Below are 11,028 nucleotides of genomic sequence, written 5' to 3' on the forward strand. Positions count from 1 at the left end.
CCCTTTGCTCTTTGCTGCCATCGTGTGGTGATCGGGAGAATTAACCTCGCGCGGGCGGGAAGCAGGAAAGTCCCAGGAACCGGTTAGGTGTGCTTTACGTAAAGTCAGTGAAAGTGCCTGGGGAGGGAGGTTCGTTTTGAACCACGATCCAGGCAATAAGGCCTCTTTAAACAATCTGTTATTTCCACATCCCGTTCGTTAACTACTCACTAGGAGCAGAGAAGGGAAAGGCGACCAATGGCTCCGAAACAGGCCTGGGGACACTGGACGGACGCTACTGAATTAATCCGCTGAGTTATTTTTGCAATCATTCTGTGCAAGAAACACGCCATTGCCATTGACCTCGAGTGTGACCAACAGGGATGCAAGTCTTTGAGGCTGGTCGGCTTTCCCACTTTTAAGAATTCCCTATTAAAAGGTTAATGCAGGAGATCCTAAAACACTGCTGGAACTGTATTCATGGATTGGGAGGCTGAATGCTGTTCAGATGACAGGGGCGCCTGGGTGGTGCCATCAGTTAAGCGTCCGAGTCTTGATTTTGGCTCAGGTCAGGATCTCGCAGTTTACCAGTTTGAGCCCGGTGAAGGGGGGCTCTGTGTTGACAGCGTGGAGCCTGCATGGGATTCTCTCTCTCTCTCTCTCTCTCTCTCTCTGTCCCTCCCTTGCTCACACTCTCTCTCTCTCAGAAAATAGACAGGGGAGCCTGGGTGGCTCAGTCGGTTAAGCATCCTACTTTGGCTCAGGTCATGATCTCACAGTCTGTGGGTTCGAGCCCCCCATCGGGCTCTCTGCTGTTGGCACAGAGCCTGCTTTGGATCGTTTGTCCCCACCTCTCTCTGCTCCTCCCCTGTTTGTGCTCTCTCGCCGTCTCTCTCAAAAATAAATAAATAAACTTAAAAAAAAAAAAAAGACAGGCCACCTTTTAAAATATATATACATTGTTCAGATGACAATACTACCCGAGGCAGTATACAGATTCAAAGCACTCGCTATCAAAATCCTCATGGTACGTTTTACGGAAATGGGAAAAACTCATCCTAAGCTTCACACGGCATTTCAAGGGACCCAGAATAGCCCAAAGAATCTTTAAAAATAAGGACAAAGTTGGAGGATTCGTATTTCCCGATTTCAAAACTTGACACAAAGCTACGGTAATCAGAACAGTGTGGTATTTGCCTAAGAATAGACATTCAGACCAATGGAATAGAATTGAGAGCCCAGAAATAAGCCCTCAGGTCCCTGGTCCAGTGGTTTCAACAAGGGTGCCAAGGTCATTCTGTGGAAGTCGGTCCCTTCAGCACAGGGTGCTGAGCAAACCAGATGTATGCATACCACGAGGAAGCTGGGCCCTTATCTTATACCATCAACGAAAATTAACAGAACTGGTCCAAGACCCAGATTTTAGGAGCTAAAACTATAAAGCTGTCAGATGAAAGCATGCACGATCTCGTATTTTGCAATGGTTTTCTTTAAATGTGACACCCAAACAGAGGCAACCGAAGAAAAAATAGATACGTCGGACTTCAGTACGTTTAAAAATTTTCGTGCATCAAAGGACGCTATCAGAGAGTGGGAGGGCTGCCCACAGAACGGAAGCAAACATTCGCAAATCCTATCAGTGAGGGTTGCATACCCACAATATATAAAGAACTTCAACAACTCAACAACAAAAGACAAAAACCCAATTTCATTTTTTCAATTTATTTTTATTAAAAGTTTTCGTTTGTTTTTGAGAGAGAGAGAGAGAGAGAGAGAGAGAGAGAGACAAAGCACGGGTGGGGGAGGGGCAGAGGGAGACAGAGACGCAGCATCCGAAGCGGGCTCCAGGCTCTGAGCTGTCAGCACAGAGTCAGACGTGGGGCTTGAACCTACGTACTGTGAGATCATGACCCGAGCCGAAGTTGGACGTTCAACCGACGGAGCCACCGAGGCGCCCCCCCAAAAAACAATTTTAAGACAAACAAAAACAAAAACAAAAACAAACAAAACAAAAAAAAAACCCAAGGAAACAAACAAAAACAAAACACACGCGTAGGGGAGGATGTGGAGAACCGGAAACCATGCACCGGCTGGCAGGATTGTAACGTGGCCCGGCCGCTGGGGAAACCGTTTGACACGTTCTCCAAAAAGCGACACACAGAATCACCCCATGACCCAGCGATTCCGCCCCTCGGCATACACCCCAAAGGATCGGCAACGGGCATCCAGGCAGATGCTTCACGCACAGAAATATCCCCAGCAGCGTGGTTCCCGGCAGCCCAAAGGTGGAAACGAGCCACGTGTCCACCAACAGACAAACGGATGAGCGCACCGTGGGCTCGCCAAGCAGAGGAATCGTCGTCAGCCAGAAGAGGAAGGAAGCGCGGGGCCGTGCGACATCGGCAGGCGGACCTCGAAAACAGTCCGCCAGGTGGGAGAAGCCAGAATAGGCCAGAAGGCCGACCGTGGCGCGGTTTCACTTACGCGCAATACCTACAAAAGGCAAGTTCGGAGACAGGGAGTAGATACGGGGTTGGCAGGAGCTGGGGGGAAGCCACAGAGGAGGGTTATAACTTGAGGGGGCCAGAGCGCACGTCCGGGACGACGAGAACGTTTTGGAAATCAAGGCGATGGTTGCAGAGGATGGTGTGAGCCGCGACGAGTAGCTGTGCACTTGAAAGCGGCCGAAATGTCTGTTTTCCCCGCACTGAGAACATAATAAATAGATGCAAACACAACTGGGAAAAAGACCGTTTCGACGGAGCCCCTTGAAACAAGAACCCAAACTCTCGTACTGATTGGGGAGGAGAGGACAGGCCTGATTGTGAGGCTCTCTTGAAAAACAAGAATGAAGACGAGCTTACGTGACATTTAACGCACCCCACGTTGTGTCCCAGTTCACCGCCAACTCTTAAAGAGAGGCAGGATCAAGTGTTCTTTCCTCCATGTTCCCAATAAAATTCTCTCCCACTTAGAGACAGGTAAGCCTGGGGGCGCCCGGGTGGCTCCGTCGGTTGAGCGTCCGACTTCGGCTCAGGTCATGATCTCGCGGTCCGTGAGTTCGAGCCCCGTGTCGGGCTCTGGGCTGACGGCTCAGAGCCTGGAGCCTGCTTCGGATTCTGTGTGTCTCTCTCTCTCTGCCCTCTCTCCCACTTGCCACCCTCCCCCCCCCCCCCGTCTCTCAAAAATGAACAAACATTTTAAAAAATGATAAAAAAAAAAATAGAGAGAGACATGTAAGCCTGAACACACGGTTACATCCTAGTGTTAGGCCTGGGGGCATATTTGAATACAGACTAATTCCTTAAGACTCCAGTCACTGGCGAATGCTCTTCCATCTAGAAGCTTCTGCTCCGAAAAGATCGTAAATACACGGAGAGCGGAAGAAGCCGTGGACTCAAAGGAACGGTCACCTTAGCTCTGCTCGTGGTGAGCGGTCACCTTAGCCTCATGATCTGCAGAGGCCAGCGCAAAATAAAAATGCAAGACCCCTTGCCCAAAACACATGAAGAGTTTCAAGACTAGGACATCAGAGCATTGAACCACGTACAGTTCCGAGCGAGGGGCCCCCGCGGCCGGCCCCGTCTGTAGCTGGGAACTAGCAGGTGGCCAACAGCTGCTGAGAATCTCGGGTTGCGGCCGGAAGTACAGAAGAGAGAAGAAGACGCAGGTGGGTGGCCCCCAGGTGCCAGCGGGGGCGGCCTAGCCAAGGCAGGCCAAATGGACCAAACGCACCGCACCGCACCCCCGTCCCCAGTCTGCATTCGGCCGAGGCCACGCGGGGCTCAGCTCTGTGCATCCTGTCTGCTAAGGAAGCTGCCCAACGTTCCTGTGTTCTGTGTGCCTGGCACGGAGCTCTTCCTTGGCCATTTCATTGGACTCTTGCCTACTTTCCCTCCGTCCGACAGAGGGGGAAACCGAGGCTCAGAACCGCTCTCTTGCCGGAGGCCCCCGCCCAGGTCGTGGCCAGGAGGCATTCTCAGGCTCACACCCAGGGCCCCACAGGTGGGGACTCTCTACTCCCGGAGCCCTGCTGTCCTCCCCTTGCCTTTGCGGGGCTCCTGAAGGCAACAGAAGGCTCCACGTCCTTCTCCCCGCTCCCTGCTCACATCCTCCAGGCGTCCTGCAGTAAACAGCCCAGACAGGCCCAGTGCCCAAGCAGAAACGCCATCGGCAAACCCCGCTATCTCAAAGCTGCTCCGAGTGGAAATGTCCCTGCTGATGGGCCAGACTCGCTTCACCGCTCAGCTTGATTTAGGAGCCTGGAGAAGGAGGCTCTGTTGCTGCAGTATGAAGCCTGAGCAAAGAGGGCAGGAGGGGAAGGGACCCTGCTGCTGGCTCTGGCCCCCGGGGGAAAGGACATTCTCAACCACCGGCCACCATGTACCGAGCACCGCTCCCCTCGGGCCAAGAAATGAGGTAAGCGCCTTGTCACCCTAAGGCCTCAGCACTGCCTTCTGGGCTGGATACCGCCGTTCCCATTTTACAAACAAGGAAACTGAGGCCCGGGGCGCCTGGGTGGCTCAGTCGGCTGAGCGTCCGGCTTCGGCTCAGGTCATGATCTCACGGTTTGGGAGTTCGAGCCCCGCGTCGGGCTCTGTGCTGACAGCTCGGAGCCTGGAGCCTGTTTCGGATTCTGTGTCTCTCTCTCTGCTCCCCTGCTCATGCTCTGTCTCTGTCTCTCAAAATAAATAAATAAACATTTAAAAAATTAAAAAAAAATAAAATAAAACAAGGAAACTGAGGCCCGGGGAAGTCACTTCCCTGGCCCAAGGGCCTGCAGCCAGTAGGTGGGCTGGTGGGATGTTACCCCGGGGCCAGTCTGCCTCCAGATGTTAAGCTTTTAACCCCTTGATCGCAGGAACTCCTGAAAACCCCGCTTTGGGGGGCTAGCGAACCACTGTGGATCTCCGCTCGCACAGAGCAAAGGTTCCAACGGCCACGGGTGATCAAAAGCCAAAAATTCTCCTCGAGTGGTAACAAACTCACTTCCCAGCTGAGCTTTGAACCCAGGCTGCAGCCCCCACTCGACCTGGGCCGGGTGGCCGCCTCCGCAGCTACAATGACCCAGGTCCCGGGGAAAGACGCCCACCCACAGGGGTCACCAATGCCACCCAAGAGCCCGGCAGATTCCCTCAGCTGCAGCTCCCAGGGCCCCCCGCCGATTCACCCCACCATCGGGCGTTGTTGGCTAAAGTGAAGATTCTAGCCTCATGACTCTCATGATTTGAACGTAGTGATGAGTAAACGCGATATTTTTTTGACGTGGCTCCGACAGGCGAAATGTGCTATAAACCATCTGCCATCTCCCCTGATGCCACAGTCTTAACCCGCTATACTTACGTCTGTGCTATGTCGCCCGTAGCGGACAGAAACGCCACACTGCAGTTAGCGGTAAATGAGAGTAAAGATGTGTTTTCCGATCCAAGTTCAAGGGGTCAGTGGACCCGGTCGCCAGGGTCTCCAGGTCGACCAAACCTCAACGAATCGCCCCACTTCTGCCCCATCCTTCTTTCTCCAGACGAAACCTCGATTCCATATCCCAGCCTGAAAGTTGAAGAAACCTGGGCGCCCTACAAGGTTTCTCCCTGGCCACGCCCGGGATCATCACAGACGCGTCTCTGTCCAAGGCTGTGGTTGCTAGTCCCCTCCTCCCTGAAGCCTCCTGTCCCCTCGGGCTGCATCAGGTGCCTCCTCTGTCCCTCCCCAGGCTCCACCCCCTCCCCCCCCCCCCCGCCACGTGTCGCTTCCAAGATGAGAGCCGGTCACGATGGAGGAAAGCTGTCCGGTGTCTCTCTTCCCCGCACCGCGCCCAGCACGGAAGACGCGTGCTGTCCACGGAGGGAGGAGGGGTGCGCGCCCTCAGCAGCCTTCAGGTGAGCGAGAGGCAAGCCGTGAGTGTGTTCAGCCCCCGTGATTCCAGGTTTGTCTGTTGTGGCAGCTGGGGTTGAATACCCTGACACTTGCCCACCCCAGAGGCAGACAGGGAGTGACAGGAGGTCATGCTTTCGTGACTGAATGAGTAAGTGCCCGCGTGCATAAAGCTGGCCAACGCCTACGGCAGTTACTGTGAACCAGACATTGTCCCGAGAACCCTGCATTCATTCAGCCACCTGGTCCTCACGCGCCCCACCGATGGGACAGGTGTTTTCACTTTACGGGTGAGAAGACAGAGGCACAGAGAGGTGCAGTAACTTGCCCCGGGTCACACAGCGAGGAAGGGTGGAAGCCAGGACTTCAACGCAGACCCCAGACTGTGAGACCCGCGGGCCCATCCCTCCCCTAAAGATGGCAAGTGCGGGATCCACGGACACGCTGCCGCTGGCGTGAGCAAGGCCACGTGGGATCCGTCAGTGACGGAAACTGCGGTGGCCCTGCTGGGAAGGAAAAGGGGGCAGCGTGGGGGCTCAGAGGTCTCCGCCACTCCTCACCGGGTGACGGTGATAGGCTGAATAGTGGGGCCAAGTTGTCCGCATCCTGATCCCCACGATCTATGAATTTGCAACCTTACACGGTGGAAGGGACCCTGTGATGCGGTCAGGGCTCTTGAGAAGGGGCGGGGGGGGGGGGACACCTAAAGGAAAGTGTCCTGTAAATGAGAATCGGATTTTTCACCCCATTTCGGTGTATCCTCGACCTCTCTCTCTCTGGCTGGTAGCTTTGGGGTCAAAACCCCCTTCTCCTCTCCCCTTCCACCCCCACTTCCGTGCTGGGAAAGTCTCCCGATCTGTCTTCCATGGTCTCCCCCTGCAGACTCAGCTTCTAGATGAATAGCAGGTGGCCGGCCAGGTGCCAGCGGGTTGGCCAGAGCCCAGGCGGGGCGGCCGTGGGTCGGAATCAGATTGTCACGCCAGAGAGGACGACAGCCGGTGGTGGCCACTTCCTTGTCTGCAGCTGGGCCGCCCCGCCTCCCTGACCAGGTGGAGACCTCCAGATATCCTGGTAACCACCAAGGGCACTGGGCAAGCCAGGAAAACTAATCCCGCTGAGGAGACCCAAGCCAGCCCTCTCCATGCTTGTCTTCCTCTGTGGGACCCTTGCCTCTACCAAGTTCAGCCATCATCCGTTGTTCGCTCCCCAAGTACGTGATGAAGTTCACAGCATTAAGTACCCGCCAACACTGTTGGTTGCCCACCCGGCAGTCACTTCCCCCTTCTTCCTTGCTCCCCAAACCATCCACCCAGTCCCAGGGGATGTGTCTTGATTGGTCTAAGCCAGTGCCCTCTTGCCAGTGATTGGTCTGGAGGTGGGCATGTGACCCAGGCTTGGCCAATTAAACAGCAAGGGAAGTCTGCTGAGGGACTCTGGGAAGACTGTCTTCCTCTTATTAAGAGAGAGACAGGCCGGGAAAAGAGTTTTTTAATCCTCTTTCTCCCCTCCTGCTCTGGACACTGTTGTCTGAGGTTGTGATTTCTGGAGCTACGATGCCCAGATGTTTGGATCCCCCAGTCTAGACGTGGCTGTGAAGGCGTTTTTAGATGTGATTAGCATTGACATAAGTAGACTGACTAAGCAGATTGCCCTCCATAATGAGGGTGGGCCTGATCCAATCAGCTGAAGGTGTGGGGGGAGAGAGGGGGGGAAGGCAAATATGGTAAAAATGTTAACATTTGAAGAATCTGGGTGAAGGGTATACAAGAATTTATTACATCGTTCACAATTTCTCTGTATGCCCCAAATGAATTTAAAATAAAAAGTTAAACCCCCCCGAAAAGATGGGGGGGGATAGGCAGACAGGTTCAAATCTGGTTTATCTCATGTAATGCCTGGGCTTTCCTTGGGAACCCAGGACCAGAGTACCAGCTCCTGGAAGCCCAGAAGCCACCTCGGGTCAGTTACAGTCCCTCTCCTACTCAACATCGGAGCCTCCCTCGTGTTTCCTTCGGGAAAATCTGGATTTTCGTAGGTGAGACTCTCGAAGCTCTGTGCGCTCATGTCACCGCAAGAGGGGCCACTAGATTCAAACCCCGGCTGGACCAGTTAGTGGCCACGTGGCCCTGAGGCAGCCCTTGAGTTTTCTGCGCCTCAGTTTCCTTATCTGGAAGACGAGGCTAATGATAGCACCTCTCTCGTAGGAACATCTGTGAGGAGCAGAGGGCGGTGCCCACACAGGGGTGATGCTCTGTGACCGCCAGCTGTCCTCGTGACCCTGGGCTGTAGAGTCACACGGACCCAAGTTCGAACCGTCGACGTGCCTAGCATTTGCTGGCTGATAGCACTCAGTCACTTGTCCCTTCCAACCGCGGTGTCCTCATCCGTAAATGTGGACAAGCGCTAACGCTTTCACCAGCAGGGTCCGGTGAGGATTGGATCGTGACAAGAATGACATAGGCACTTAGCCCGGTGCTGGGCACACAGTAGGCCCTCACTGAAGGGTCGGGAGAAACAATTCCCTGGAACACCCACCAGGATGGCTACTATCAAAAAAAAAAACCAAAACCCCTGGGACGCCTGGGTGGCTCAGTCGGTTAAGTGTCCGACTCTTGATTTCGGCTCAGGTCATGATCTCGCGGTTTGTGGGTTCAAGCCCCACATCGGGCTCGGTGCTGACCGCAGGGAGCCTGCTTGGGATTCTCTCTCTCTCTCCCTCTCTCTCTCTGCCCCTCCCCTGTTCTCTCTCTCCATAAATAAATAAGCATTTTTACAAAGTTATTTTTTTAAAAAGGAAAAAACCGAAAGACAGAAAATAGCAAGCATTGTTGGTGAGAGTGTCGAGAAATGGGAACCTTTGTGCTCTGTTGGTGGGGATGTGAAATGGGTGTAGCTGCAGCTCCCCGAAAAATTAAAGACAGAACCCCCATATCGTATCGGTCAGCCCAGGCCGCCAGAAGAAAATGCCACAGGCTGGGTGGTTTAAACGACAGACGTTGATCTCGCCATCCTGGAGGCTGGAAGTCTGAGACTGGGGTGCTGGCGTGGCCGGGTTCTGGCGAGGGTTCTCCCCCTGGTTTGTAGATGGCCCCCTTCTCGCGGGGTACGCTCGTGTTCTTTCCTCCACTTGAAGGCAGGGGAGGAAACAGAACCCTGTTTCTTCCTCTGTTTTGGAATGTTCCTATTTATTTTTGAGAAAGAGAGAGAGAGAGAGAGAGAGAGAGAGAGAGACAGAGCGTGAGCAGGGGAGGGGCAGAGAGAGAGGGAGACACAGAATCCAAAGCAGGCTTCAGGCTCCCAGCTGTCAGCACAGAGCCCGACGCAGGGCTCGAACCCGTGAACTGTGAGATCAGGACCTGAGCCGGTCTTGACGACTAACCGACTGAGCCCCCCCAGGCGCCCCTGTTCCTTCCTCTTTTTATATAAACGTCCACCAGTCCTGTCTGATGAGGATCCCACCCCCATGGCCCCATTTAACCTTGAGTACCCCCTTTTTAGGTATGCCACGTCTCAAATACGTTCTCCTGGGGGGTGAGAGATTCAACACATGACCTGGGAGGGGGGTGAGCACAGTTCAGTCGTAGCACAAATGATCCAGTAAGTTCACTTGTGGGTGTATATTGGAAAGAACTGAAAGCAGGTCTCAGGGATAGTGCCTCACCTGCCCTCGGGGCAGCTTTATTCACAATGGCCCAGAGGTAGAAGCTGCCCCAGGATCCCTCCACGGCCCAACCGATACATCAAAGGCAACGTATACACACGATGGAATCTTCTTCCGCCCTGAGAGGGAAGGAAGCTTGACATAGGCTACGACGGGGATGAACCTTGAGGACATCATGCCAAGTGATAAAAAGCCAGTCTTGAAAGGACAAATAGCCTAGAACAGTCACAATCGTGGAGACAGGAAGTATAGTGGGGGTTGCCAGGGCCCGAACCGACTTCGGTTCAGGTCATGATCTCGGGGTTCGTGGGTTCGAGCCCCATGCCCGGCTCTGTGCTGACAGCTGGGAGCCTGGAGCCTGCTTCGGATTCTGTATCTCCCTCTCTCTCTCTCTCTGCCCCTCTCCCGCTCATGCTTGCTCTCTCTCTCTCTCTCCCTCAGAAATAAACATTTAAAAAATTTAGAAATGATTGATTATAAATGTTATGGTGTGCATTTTTACCGCAATAATAATACATTAAAAACAGGTAAAATGAATTCCCTGGGAGTCCTTCCAGCAGGAGAGCAACGGCCCAAAATGGGCCACCAGGGGGCGCTGTGTAGCCATTCCCCTTCTCTCCTCCACAGAAGGAGCTGGCAGTTTCTAGAGGGGTAAAAAAAAAAAAAACAAAAAACCAAGAACACTAGAGTCTTGGAGAAAGTTAGAGCTCTTTCTTCCCTGCTCCCTTCCCCGATGGACCAGCCCCAGAGCTGCACCGCCCTCCCACCACAAACCGCTCACCCTTGACTCTGACCTCGTTCTTCCTCTGGGTCCCTTCCTTCTGTGCTGGGGACACAGTGACTGGTGGATGGAGTGTGCCCGCCCTGCCTCCAGACTGCCCAGGGGCTGGAGAAGAGGGAAAGGTGGCCAGGAGTCACCTGCCCCAGGTTATCCAAAGACGAGAGGACACCACAACGGAAATGGGTCGAGACCCCTTATCCCAGACCAACGGCCTCAAGGTCAACCAGACCTGGGCTTTCTCTGGCTCAGCTGCTCACTGTGTATGTGGTACCACCCGAGGGAGACTGGAGTGTTTCACGAAATCCAAGAAGACTTCATAACCCACTCTCCTCAGCTTTTCATGATCCTTTTTAACAATGCAACAAACACCCATGAACTCACCACCCAAGACAAAAACTAGAATCTCGATGGCGACCCACATCTGACCACACGTCCCCCATCCCAGCGTCCTATCCCGCCACCCAAATCCTCACCCTGAATCCCATATTTATTCTTCCCGCGTTTCCTTTTCATAATGTAGTATTGCAAATACGCGTGGAGAACTTGAGTTGCTTTTAACTTTGTGAAAAGGAAACCACGTTTATGTGATGGGACATTTTTCACCGGCTGTTCTGTTTCAGAGATCCGTTCATATCGTGATGTGGGGCGATGGTCCCTTCGTTTTGACTGCCGTGTGATAGTTCATTGTGAGAATTTATTCGTCTGCTCTCCCATACACGGGCGCTTGGAGGTTTCT

At 53.7% G+C, this 11,028-nt stretch overlaps 1 long non-coding RNA gene across 1 annotated transcript; it reads left to right on the top strand.

Annotated features, from left to right (window-relative positions):
- The first annotated feature begins 4,705 nt into the window (after positions 1–4,705).
- Positions 4,706–8,412, top strand: LOC109277625 (uncharacterized). The gene is made up of 3 exons (XR_002085250.2): positions 4,706–5,855; positions 6,733–7,885; positions 8,055–8,412. It is a non-coding gene; the product is annotated as an uncharacterized LOC109277625 (long non-coding RNA).
- Positions 8,413–11,028: the final 2,616 nt, after the last annotated feature.

This window comes from Panthera pardus, unplaced genomic scaffold (assembly GCF_024362965.1).
Source record: "Panthera pardus isolate Hobbes unplaced genomic scaffold, ASM2436296v1 HiC_scaffold_15, whole genome shotgun sequence".
In the NCBI taxonomy this organism is placed as follows: Eukaryota; Metazoa; Chordata; class Mammalia; order Carnivora; family Felidae; genus Panthera; species Panthera pardus.